This window comes from Mesocricetus auratus, unplaced genomic scaffold (assembly GCF_017639785.1).
Source record: "Mesocricetus auratus isolate SY011 unplaced genomic scaffold, BCM_Maur_2.0 Super-Scaffold_100027, whole genome shotgun sequence".
NCBI classification, from domain to species: domain Eukaryota; kingdom Metazoa; phylum Chordata; class Mammalia; order Rodentia; family Cricetidae; genus Mesocricetus; species Mesocricetus auratus.
The window spans coordinates 1,995,635-2,005,284 of NW_024429208.1; positions in this window are offsets into that span (position 1 = coordinate 1,995,635).

Here is a 9,650-nt window from a genome sequence, read left to right on the forward strand (position 1 = left end):
ACCTGTCCACTGCAAGAGCATCTGAGTCCTTTTACTATTATTATTTTATTTACTTTAGACCGTGTATCCCAGCTGCCTGCAGTCTTGCCGTGCAGCTGGTTCTGCCTCTGACCCCACACGCTGAAATTACAGGTGTGCACCACCAGCCTGGATGGAATTTTTGTTTCTTTCCCTGTTAAGACATATCATCTTGCCAGGCGGTGGTGGCGCACGCCTTTAATCCCAGCACTCGGGAGGCAGAGGCAGGAGGATCTCTGTGAGTTCGAGGCCATCCTGGTCTACAGAGCAAGTGCCAGGACAGCCTCCAAAACAATACAGAGAACCCTGTCTCAAAAACCAAAAAAAAAAAAAAAAAAAGACGTATCATAATTCTGATAGTGTAGGAGTGTATACACATGAGTGCCTTCTGGGGGGGGCAGAAGAGGATGTCAGTGTCTCTGGCATCACGGGGGGGTGGGGGTGGGGGGGGTTGTGAGCCACTTGACATGGGTGCTCAGTAGAGCGAGACCCTGTCTCAGAAAACCTCCTGCTGTGATGAAATGCAAAATGGAACCCTGCAGATGTGAGGGGATGAAGAGGAGGGGAAGACACTGGACACTGAAGACAACCCCCCCCAAAAAACCTCCAGCATTGGGGTTTAATGAATGGTATTGAAAGACAGTGAAGTGTTAGAGGTCCGTCCAGAGGGCCCTGCAGGCCTGGAGGATGGGTCAACTCGTGCGTTAATGGGTCAGGGTTTACCATGGTGTTGTGACTGACTGTCGTTAAGCCACGCAACTGCCATCTCGAGGAATTCACTTTCACCCCTTCTCAAAAGGATTATTCCGGCTGGGCTTGTAGACACTCTGTGGCCTGTTGGGATAATCCTTTAGTGCCCTATGTGAAGATGTGTCTCTGTCCTTCCTCACATGCCCAAGGCACCTTGTGGTTGGCTAAATAAAGAGCTGAGTAGCCAATAGCTAAGCAGGAGAGGATAGGCAGGACTTCCATGCAGAGATAGGAACTCTGGGAAAGATGGGGGGTCACCAGCCGGACGATGTGGAGCTGGACATACGGTATGGAGAAGTACCGAGCCATGTGACAGAACATAGATTAATCTTAAGTGTTTAAGGGCTAGTTGGGAACAAGGCCAAGCTTTCATAATTAATAAAAGGTCTCTGTGTCATTTTTGGGAGCCAGCAGTCAAAACAAGATGCATAACAGCGACCCATCTCGCAGAGGTGGAGAGGGCCGTGAGAGTTACCTTCCTGCTGCTCCACACCACCTACTGTGCTCCCCACCACCTACTGTGTCCCACGCCACCTACTGTGTGCAACTCGGCCTTAAACAGGTCATGGTCTTGTGAGAGCATTTGGCTACACAGCCAGCCAGGGGAAACAAGAAGGGTTCTGTGCAGCCTCAGGGAAGCCCTCATCTCTGCTGGGTAATGGCTCTCCCGATTCTGCCTGCTGGGGAGGAAGCGCCCACACCCCTAAGTAAACCCACACCTATGCTCTGTAAGAAAGCCCAACATTTGCTTCCCAGGGTGAACTTTGGTGGAGCTGTGCCTGTTGGTTGTCGAGGGCTCAGGAGAAGAGGTGAATGTGCCTCACGCTGCTCCCTGGGAAGGGATTTTAGTGACACACGGGATGATACCGTCACAGAGGTGAGCTCTGTCCGGACTTCAACGTGGTGCCGTCCACCGTGCCACGACGTGTCTAGAACCACCATCCTTTTTAAACCTCTCAGTCGTAGGTGTCTAGCTATATCAACAGAAAAGAACAATTGAGACAGCTGAGAAGCGGGAGCCTTCCTGGTCCTGAGTGCTCCCAGGGTTGGGCTAAGAGTCAGCATGCGGCTGTGGAATCCCAGAGCTGCAATTTGGACACGGAGGAGAAGGCACAGGGAGACACCAGCTGCCTGAGGAGGGAGTGGGAGCTATGTGGATAGATTCACAGGAAAATTCGCTTCTTGGTGACCATGGATCTAGAGACCGGAGGTCAGTGAGAACCCTGGCACAAACGAGACAGAAGAGAAACAGAGTCAAGCTACCTACACGTAGGAAAGAGCCCGCCCTGAGCCCGCCCTTCCCAGTGCTGGCCGGAACCTCAGACTTCTGCTTCAACACAAGTACTGGGAGACAGGCACGCCCCACCACACCTGGCTCCCAGCTCCTCTTTACACCACGTTGCACAATGAAACAAACTTACTTGTTTGTTTTGAGACAGGGATTCTCTGTGTAACAGCCCCAGGCTACCTGTAGACCAGGCTGGCCTGGAACTCACAGAGATCCACCTGCCTCTGCCTCCCGAGTGATGGGGTTAAAGGCGTGTGCGCCACCAACGCCCGGCATCAAATCATAAATCTTTGTTTTTTTGTTTTTGTTTTTGGAGACAGGGTTTCTCTGTATTGTTTTGGAGGCTGTCCTGAAACTCACTCTGTAGACCAGGCTGGCCTCGAACTCACAGAGATCCGCCTGCCTCTGCCTCCCGAGTGCTGGGATTAAAGGCATGCCCCACCACCACCCGGCTCAAATCATAAAACTTAAACAACAAGCCGGGCGTAGGTGGCGCACGCCTTTAATCCCAGCACTCGGGAGGCAGAGGCAGGCGGATCTCTGTGAGTTCGAGACCAGCCTGGACTACCGAGCGAGTTCCAGGACAGCCTCCAAAGCCACAGAGAAACCCTGTCTGGAAAAACCAAAAAAAAAAAAAAAAAAAAAAAAAAAAAAAAAGACAGGGTCTCAGCTAGGACTGTGATACAGAGAAACCCTGTCAGGAAAAAAAACAACAAATTATTGTGAGGTTGGAAATGCGGCTCATTGGTGAAGCGCTTGCTAGCGTTTGCAAGGCCTCAGGTCTGGTAGCAGCACCCTCACTTAGGAGCGTGGGAAGCAAATTCAAGAGCTATTAGCGCCAGTGTCCATCCTGTAGGTACTTCTAATTTTCATTAGCCAGGGGCAGCTCCCTCCCTCTCTTTCTTCTCCTTCTGTCCCTTCTTTCCCATTCCTCTCTAGTCTATTCTATTCCTTTTTTTTTTTTTTGAGACAGCATCTCACTATCAGCCCAGGCTGGCCTTGAACTCATAATCTTCCTGTCTCAGCTTCCCCAGTGCTGGGATTTCTTCTGGCATCTACCACCATACCTGGCCTCCAGAGTTGCTTTATTTGGTTTGTAAATTTGGTTCCAGATTTGCTCCATTCTGGAAATGTCTTTTGCTTTGTGTCTGCCGTAGTCAACAGGTAGCATTTTTTTTAATCCACGGGGAGCATGGTTCCCTCTAGACAAAACAGTCCCGGAACTGGAGCTGCTCAACTTTCAAGTGGCCCCGCCTGCCTGGTGGATTCCAGAGCAGATCCCAGCAGAAGAGGTGAGCTTTGAAGACGCCAGCAAAAGGGAGGCAGCCGGGAGGGAGGCCATAAATTCCGTCCAGGGCGATTGCATCCTGCAGGAAGGGCAAAGGTTGACGAGAAAGCACCAGAGGACTTGAGTTCCTAAAGCCAGGTGTGGTGAGGCTGATGCAGGAGGTCTGACTCGAGTTCAAGAGCCAGTGCTCGCTACGTCGCGAATTTCCTGCCCAGCCTGCAGCGAGACTCCACCTCTGAACAAAACCAAGGAAGCGGCTGGAAGAAGAGCCGTGGACTCCAAGAAGTGGACGGACAAGGGACCGCCAGGGAAGGGGGAGGGGACCTCAGCGTCAGAGCGAGCCGGAGAGAGGGCAGGGCCAACTGGGTCAAACGTTGCTGCCCGCTCACCAGCCACCTGACCCGCAGGACAGAGACAGCGGGAGGGGTTTTAGCAGGTGTGAGAAGGCGGGGGTGGGGGCCCACAGTGGCCCAGCTTCTCAGGCACACACACTGGCTCGCCGGGGGTCGGGAGGTTACAAAGGACGTGGAAGCTGGCCCCGAGGTAGCCTCCAAGGAGACTGTTGGTGACCGCAGCCAGCCGAGGAAGGTTACCCAGCCCTGCCCGCTCCTGGTGGGGCTGGTTGTGGAGAACTCGGGCCCCCTCTGCCCGGTTCCTCCTGCCCACCGAGCCCACTTCCTTCTGCAGTCCAGTCCGGGAGATCTCAGACTTCTCTGCTGTTCCGGGACACACAGTTCCTACGTGCCAGGGGAGAAGGGCTTTGCCGAAAGGGGACTATTTGGGGGGTCTCCACCCTAATTCTGAACACACACAGAACGGCATTCACTAAAGAACGGGCCTGCGAGCAAAAGCCAGCCCACTGCCTGCGTTCATGCGCCCTGGGTGTCAAGAATGGTTTGACGTGTTTTTTAAAAAATGATTTTTTTTAAAGAAGCAAGAATGTTTCATGACACATGGGAATGATGTGAAATTCGCATTTTAGTACCCATAAATAAAAAGCGAGTTGAGGACAGAACTTAGGGAACATCAGCAGAGAGCAGATGAAAGAGAGGGGGGTCCACGAGGGAGAGCAGCGGGCGAGAGAGGCCTGGGAAGCGTGGGGGCGGGGCGGGGGCAGAGCCAGAGCCAGGCCGAGCCGGGGCAGAGCCAAGCCTTGTTCACGCTTTGGTCTCATCGCCTATGCCGCCTTTCCTGGCAGCCAGAGAGGCTTTTAATCTGCTCCTCGCAGAAAGTTTGCAGGCTCCGGTTTAGAATCCCAGGTGGGTGGCTGGGGTTGTGGCTCCCAGATAGAAGGCTTGTCTAGGATGCGTGCGCGAGCGCTGGGTTCCACCTCCAGATCTGCTAAGTAGAAGGAAGTTGTGTAGCGTGCCGGCCGGTGGCTGTGCGCCATGTGTCTCTCCCGTGGAGTGGCAAGCCATCTCCAGAGTGTGTCCGAGCCCTGGACCGTGTTCTCCTCACCCAGACATCTATAAACAGGCGCATCGCCGTCGCACTTGTCAGGAGCTCTTAGCGTTTTGTTTTTTGCGTTCGGCTGCAGTGGCTGCGTTAAAAGGGGGCGCAGGTTCGGCCCCATGTGAACACGGATGAATTCATTGCTGGGGTTACTTAATCGCCGCGTTAGATCTTCCTCACTGCCTCCCCCTCCCTCCGTCTCTTTTCCCTATCAAGCTTGAAGCACACACAGCGACAGCTTCTTCCTCACCTCCCACTCCTCTCGGCCCACCACAATCTGGAGTTGACTCCTACTGCAAATCAGAGAGCGCTTGCAGTAACGCACCCTCCATCTTGTAGTTGCCAGATCTGACCCTTCTCAGCCCTTCCTGCATTCAGAGAGGTGCTGGGGAACTGGGGGGGGGGCTCAACCTGCCACCCCTTCCCCCCCATCACCTGCCGCCGCCCTTCCTCTCCCTAGGTGCTCCTGGCGCTGCCAGATTCTTGGGGATTAGCATATGCAGTGGGAGTCAATCTCTCTCTCTCTCTCTGTCTCTCTCTCTCTCTGTCTCTGTCTCTCTGTCTCTGTCTCTGTCTCTCTCTCTCTCTCTCTCTCTCTCTCTCTCTCTCTCTCTCTCTCTCTCTCTCTCTCTCTCTCTCTCTCTCTGTCTCTGTCTCTCTCTGTCTCTCTCTCTAGGTCTACCCTCCAGGCTTTCCTTTCCTGGCTGCATTCAGTGCAGATTCTGCCAGCAGGAGGCGCTGATCAAAGATGTAAGGAAAACCCAGAAACTTCCTGCTTTAGCCTCCAATCAGGTTGATTGACAGGTGTGGCCCTTGGTGGAGGTAGCCATGCCAGGGGTCTGGACAAGAGGCCCCCTTGAAGGGAGAAACGCCTTCTGCAGGATTTTGTGCTTGGCGGCAGCGTCTCAGCAGATGGCTTGGTGATGCCAGTGTCTCCACAGGGTGGCTGCAGGTGCGGACGGAGACCCTGGCTCAGGGTCGGGGCAGAGCCTGATCTCGCGCGCGCGTGCGCGCGCGCGTGCGGACCCATCTCTTCGTTGAGCTGCTGCAGGCAGCCTCCCTCGCTGTTTGGCACCTGCTGGCCCTTTAATGACGTTGAAACTGGCCTTGTAGATCTGGTTCTCTCGCCTAGCCTGCTGGAAGGCGAAGGCCGCTCTGCCACGTGTTTGAGGCCAGCCTGAACTCCGCGCATGGTTCAGGGCTCCTGCCCGGGCCCTGGGTGGTGCTGGTGAGGCTGGACCCCCTGCAGGACTGTCTTTCTTTGTCTCACCTCCTTCACCTTCTGCAGTCTGCTTGGTGATTTGACGCTCTGCTCCCTTGTGCTCACGGCTCCCCAAGTCAGCCTCGCCATCCACACCATGTCCGTCCACCTCACCGCCTCCCTGGGCTGTTCCACAGCACCCCAAGTTTAACACCCTCGAGATCATATTTATTCTCCCCCCTGCTCCTCATCTTCCTCTCTGTCTTCCCGCCCCTTCCCTCTCCCTTCCCTCCCCTAACCCAAGGCCTCACACATCCTAGACAAGTACTTTACCACTGGCCTTCCCTACCCCCACTTACATTCTTTTTTGAGACAAATTGTCAATAAGTTACTCAAGCTGGCCTTGAACTCACTCTGCAACCCCACCTTGAACTTGCAATCTTGTACTCCGGGCTCCCGAGTAGCTGGGATTACAGGTCTGCACCACTAAGCCTGGCTTCTTCATCTTTTCGTGAGTACTCAGTAGCCAAACCCTTCAGACCCTACTCCTCATTACCTCAGTGTCCCAGCCCATTCCCTTTGATTATAACCCTCATATGGGACCTTCTCACCCCCTCAGCTGTTGCGATAGGAAGGCTGCACTGACAGCTTCGCTCTAGACACTTGGCCGGTGTTTTTGTTTATCTCAAGCTCCAGCTGTTTGAGATATCAGAACAAGCCCTCAAAAAATGCTGAATTTGGCTGGTTGTGGTGGCAGCACGACTTTAATCCCAGTGCTCATGCTAAGCAAGTACTTCACCACTAAGTTACATCCATCCCCAGAGTTGACGTCAGTGTTCCCGCTGATTCGGTCACAGCCCCTCCTTGTGCTGGGTCTAGGCCTATGTGGCCAGCTCTGGCCTGGGTTTCTAGTGTATCACAATGTGCCTCATCACCATAGGGGCACGTGGGCAACCTTTGCAACCTGTCCCGTCCACGTCAGAGGCGGCTGAGGAATGCGGATGCCTTTGCCCCTCTCAAGCACCTGCCTACCCCTCGCCCTGGAACGCGTTTCTCTTCTCTCACATTCTGGTCAGATTGGCTTTCCTCCCGGTATCTTTTTTTGTTGGTTTGTTTTTATTTTTTTGAGACAAGGTTTCTCTGTATTGTTTTGGAGGCTGTCCTAGAACTCACAGAGATCCGCCTGCCTCTGCCTCCGGAGTGCTGGGATTAAAGGCGTGCGCCACCAACGCCCAGCCCCTCCCCGGTCTCTTATGTCAGGCCCTTTTCTTACAGCTGTGATAAAATGCCTAACACAGGCAATTTAAGGAAGGCAGGGCGGGGCTTGGGCTCAGCCTGAGGCGATGGCCCCTGAAGTGGGGAAGTGATGGCCTCGGGAGTGAGGGCAGCTGGCTGCAGCGTTCGTTTGTGGAGTCACGAAGCAGACGATGACGGGAACACTGGTGTTCAGCCCTTTTTGTTGTTGTTGTTGTTTTTAACGAGATAGGGTTTCTCTGTATTGTTTTGGAGGCTGTCGGTCCGGCCCAGCCTGGAATTCACAGAGATCCGCCTGCCTCTGCTTCCTGAGTGCTGGGATTAAAGGCCTGCGCCACCACCGCCCGGCTACCCTTTCCTCTTTTTCATTCAGGGCAGGACCCCAGCGTCACGTGTGACGCCAGCCATACCCAGGGTGCCTTCTCCTCATCTCGGTGAGCTCAACCTGGAAACGCCCTCACCGACGGACGCATCTAGAGGTCCGTTTCCATGGTGATTCTAAGTCTCAAGTTGGCAGTCCTGCGCCCCCTTTATTCCCCCAGCCTCATAAAACCTCCTAAAGTCTTGATGCCTTCTTGTCCTGCGGTTCAGGGAATCAAAGCCAGGGCCTCAGGCGTGCCAGGCAAGGGTCCTCCCCCAGAGCATTGCCCCTAACCCTTGACACACTCTCATGGAAACACGCTGCATCTGGGCATCTGCAGTTTTTCTTGGTCCTTCGGCTCCTAAAAGACAGGAATTTGCCTCACAGGAGTCTCCCCGTGTGTCTGGTTTACCGTTGTCGTGACAAAATGAGGTCACTTAAAAGGAAGATTTACTTTGGCCCCTGGTTTCAGTTCATGGTCCCTGGGACCGATCATCTGAGTCCGTCCGTGGCAAGGCAGAGCGTGGCAGGGAGTGAGGAAGCCACAGAGCACCCTAGAGAGAGGGGAGGGTGGCGATAAGTCTGCCAGGTCATCATGTGTCTTCCAATCAGCCCTACCGTCTAATGTCCCTGCTGCCTCCCAAGAGCACCATCAGCTTGGGGCCAGGCTTCCACACATGGGCTTTCATGGGACATTTCAAGATGGTGGTACCCATGAGGGATCCATTTCAAGACCTCTGCAAATGCCTAAAGCAACAAACAGCGATACACACACACACACACACACACACACACACACACACACACGTTTATTGTGGTGGTGAATTCCCCTGAGAACGTCAAAATCCGGCAGTGTGTATCACACAGGTAGAGCCTGATGTTCAGGATGGGCCAATCAGCAGGATTTCTAGTGGCGAGCATGGGCACCAGGACCCCCAGACTCTTGGGCTTTGCAGGGACAGTTTGGTTACTAACAGGGTCATGTCTTTTTTTTTTTTAATGTTTTTTAACTCTGTGTGAGTTTTTCCTACATGTTATGTCCGTACACCATGTGTGTGCTTGGTGCCTATGGAGGCCAGAAGAGGGCGCCAGATCCCCTGGAACTGGGGTTATAGATGGTTGCGAGCCACTACGTGGGTTCTGGGAATTGAGCCCAGGTCTTCAGAAGAGCCGCTGGTGCGGTTATTGCCTGAGCCTTCCCTCTACTCCAAGGCTTTTTCAAACCTCGTCCGCATGTTTCTAGTACTAGGCCACCAGGGCGTTGCAGATGGGTTGTCGGAGGGCATGAAACTGGACCACATGACCACCGCACTTCACGACGACGTGGAGGTCCACACCGGCAGACTGTTCTTTTGTCTCCAGCCACTTGTATTTCAGCGTGTGTGGCTCCATCACCACTAGGGGGCGCCTGTTCATCTTCGTGAACTGTCTCTCCATTTGCGTTGTGCCGCGGTTGTGTTGTATTCTTATGGCTGAAGACCTGCTTGGACTGGAAGCAGATGCTGCGTGGATGGCCTGGCTCGGACTGCAGACCCTGGCACACGCTGCAACCATTGGTAGTTTAATCTTAATCGTCAACATGACTGGATTTAGAATCACCGTGGGAACGCACTGCTGGGTGTATCTGTGAGGGTGTTTCCAGGAAGGTCACCATGGAAACGCACTGCAGGGTGTATCCGTGAGGGTGTTTCCAGGGAGGTTTAAGTCAGGAGGGACAACCTGCTCTAACTATGAGCTGTGCTAGCGTGTGGCCTAGGGGGTCCCAGATTGAACAAAAGGGAGAAAGAAAAAGACCTTCCTGGCGTCTCGGAGGGAGACACAGGGCCTGAGAGCCAACAGAAGATTTGACCCGTCCCAGTGCCCCGCCAGCAGGCAGCAAGGCACTCTGAACATTAGGCAGCTGCCTGTTCCCTGACCCGATTCATGTGACCAGTGGCCTCCCCACTCCTGCCACCGTGCCTTCCCCGCCGTGACAAACTGTCTCCCCACAGACTCTAAAGCAAGACAAACCCTTCCTTAAGCCACTGCACGCCAGCTG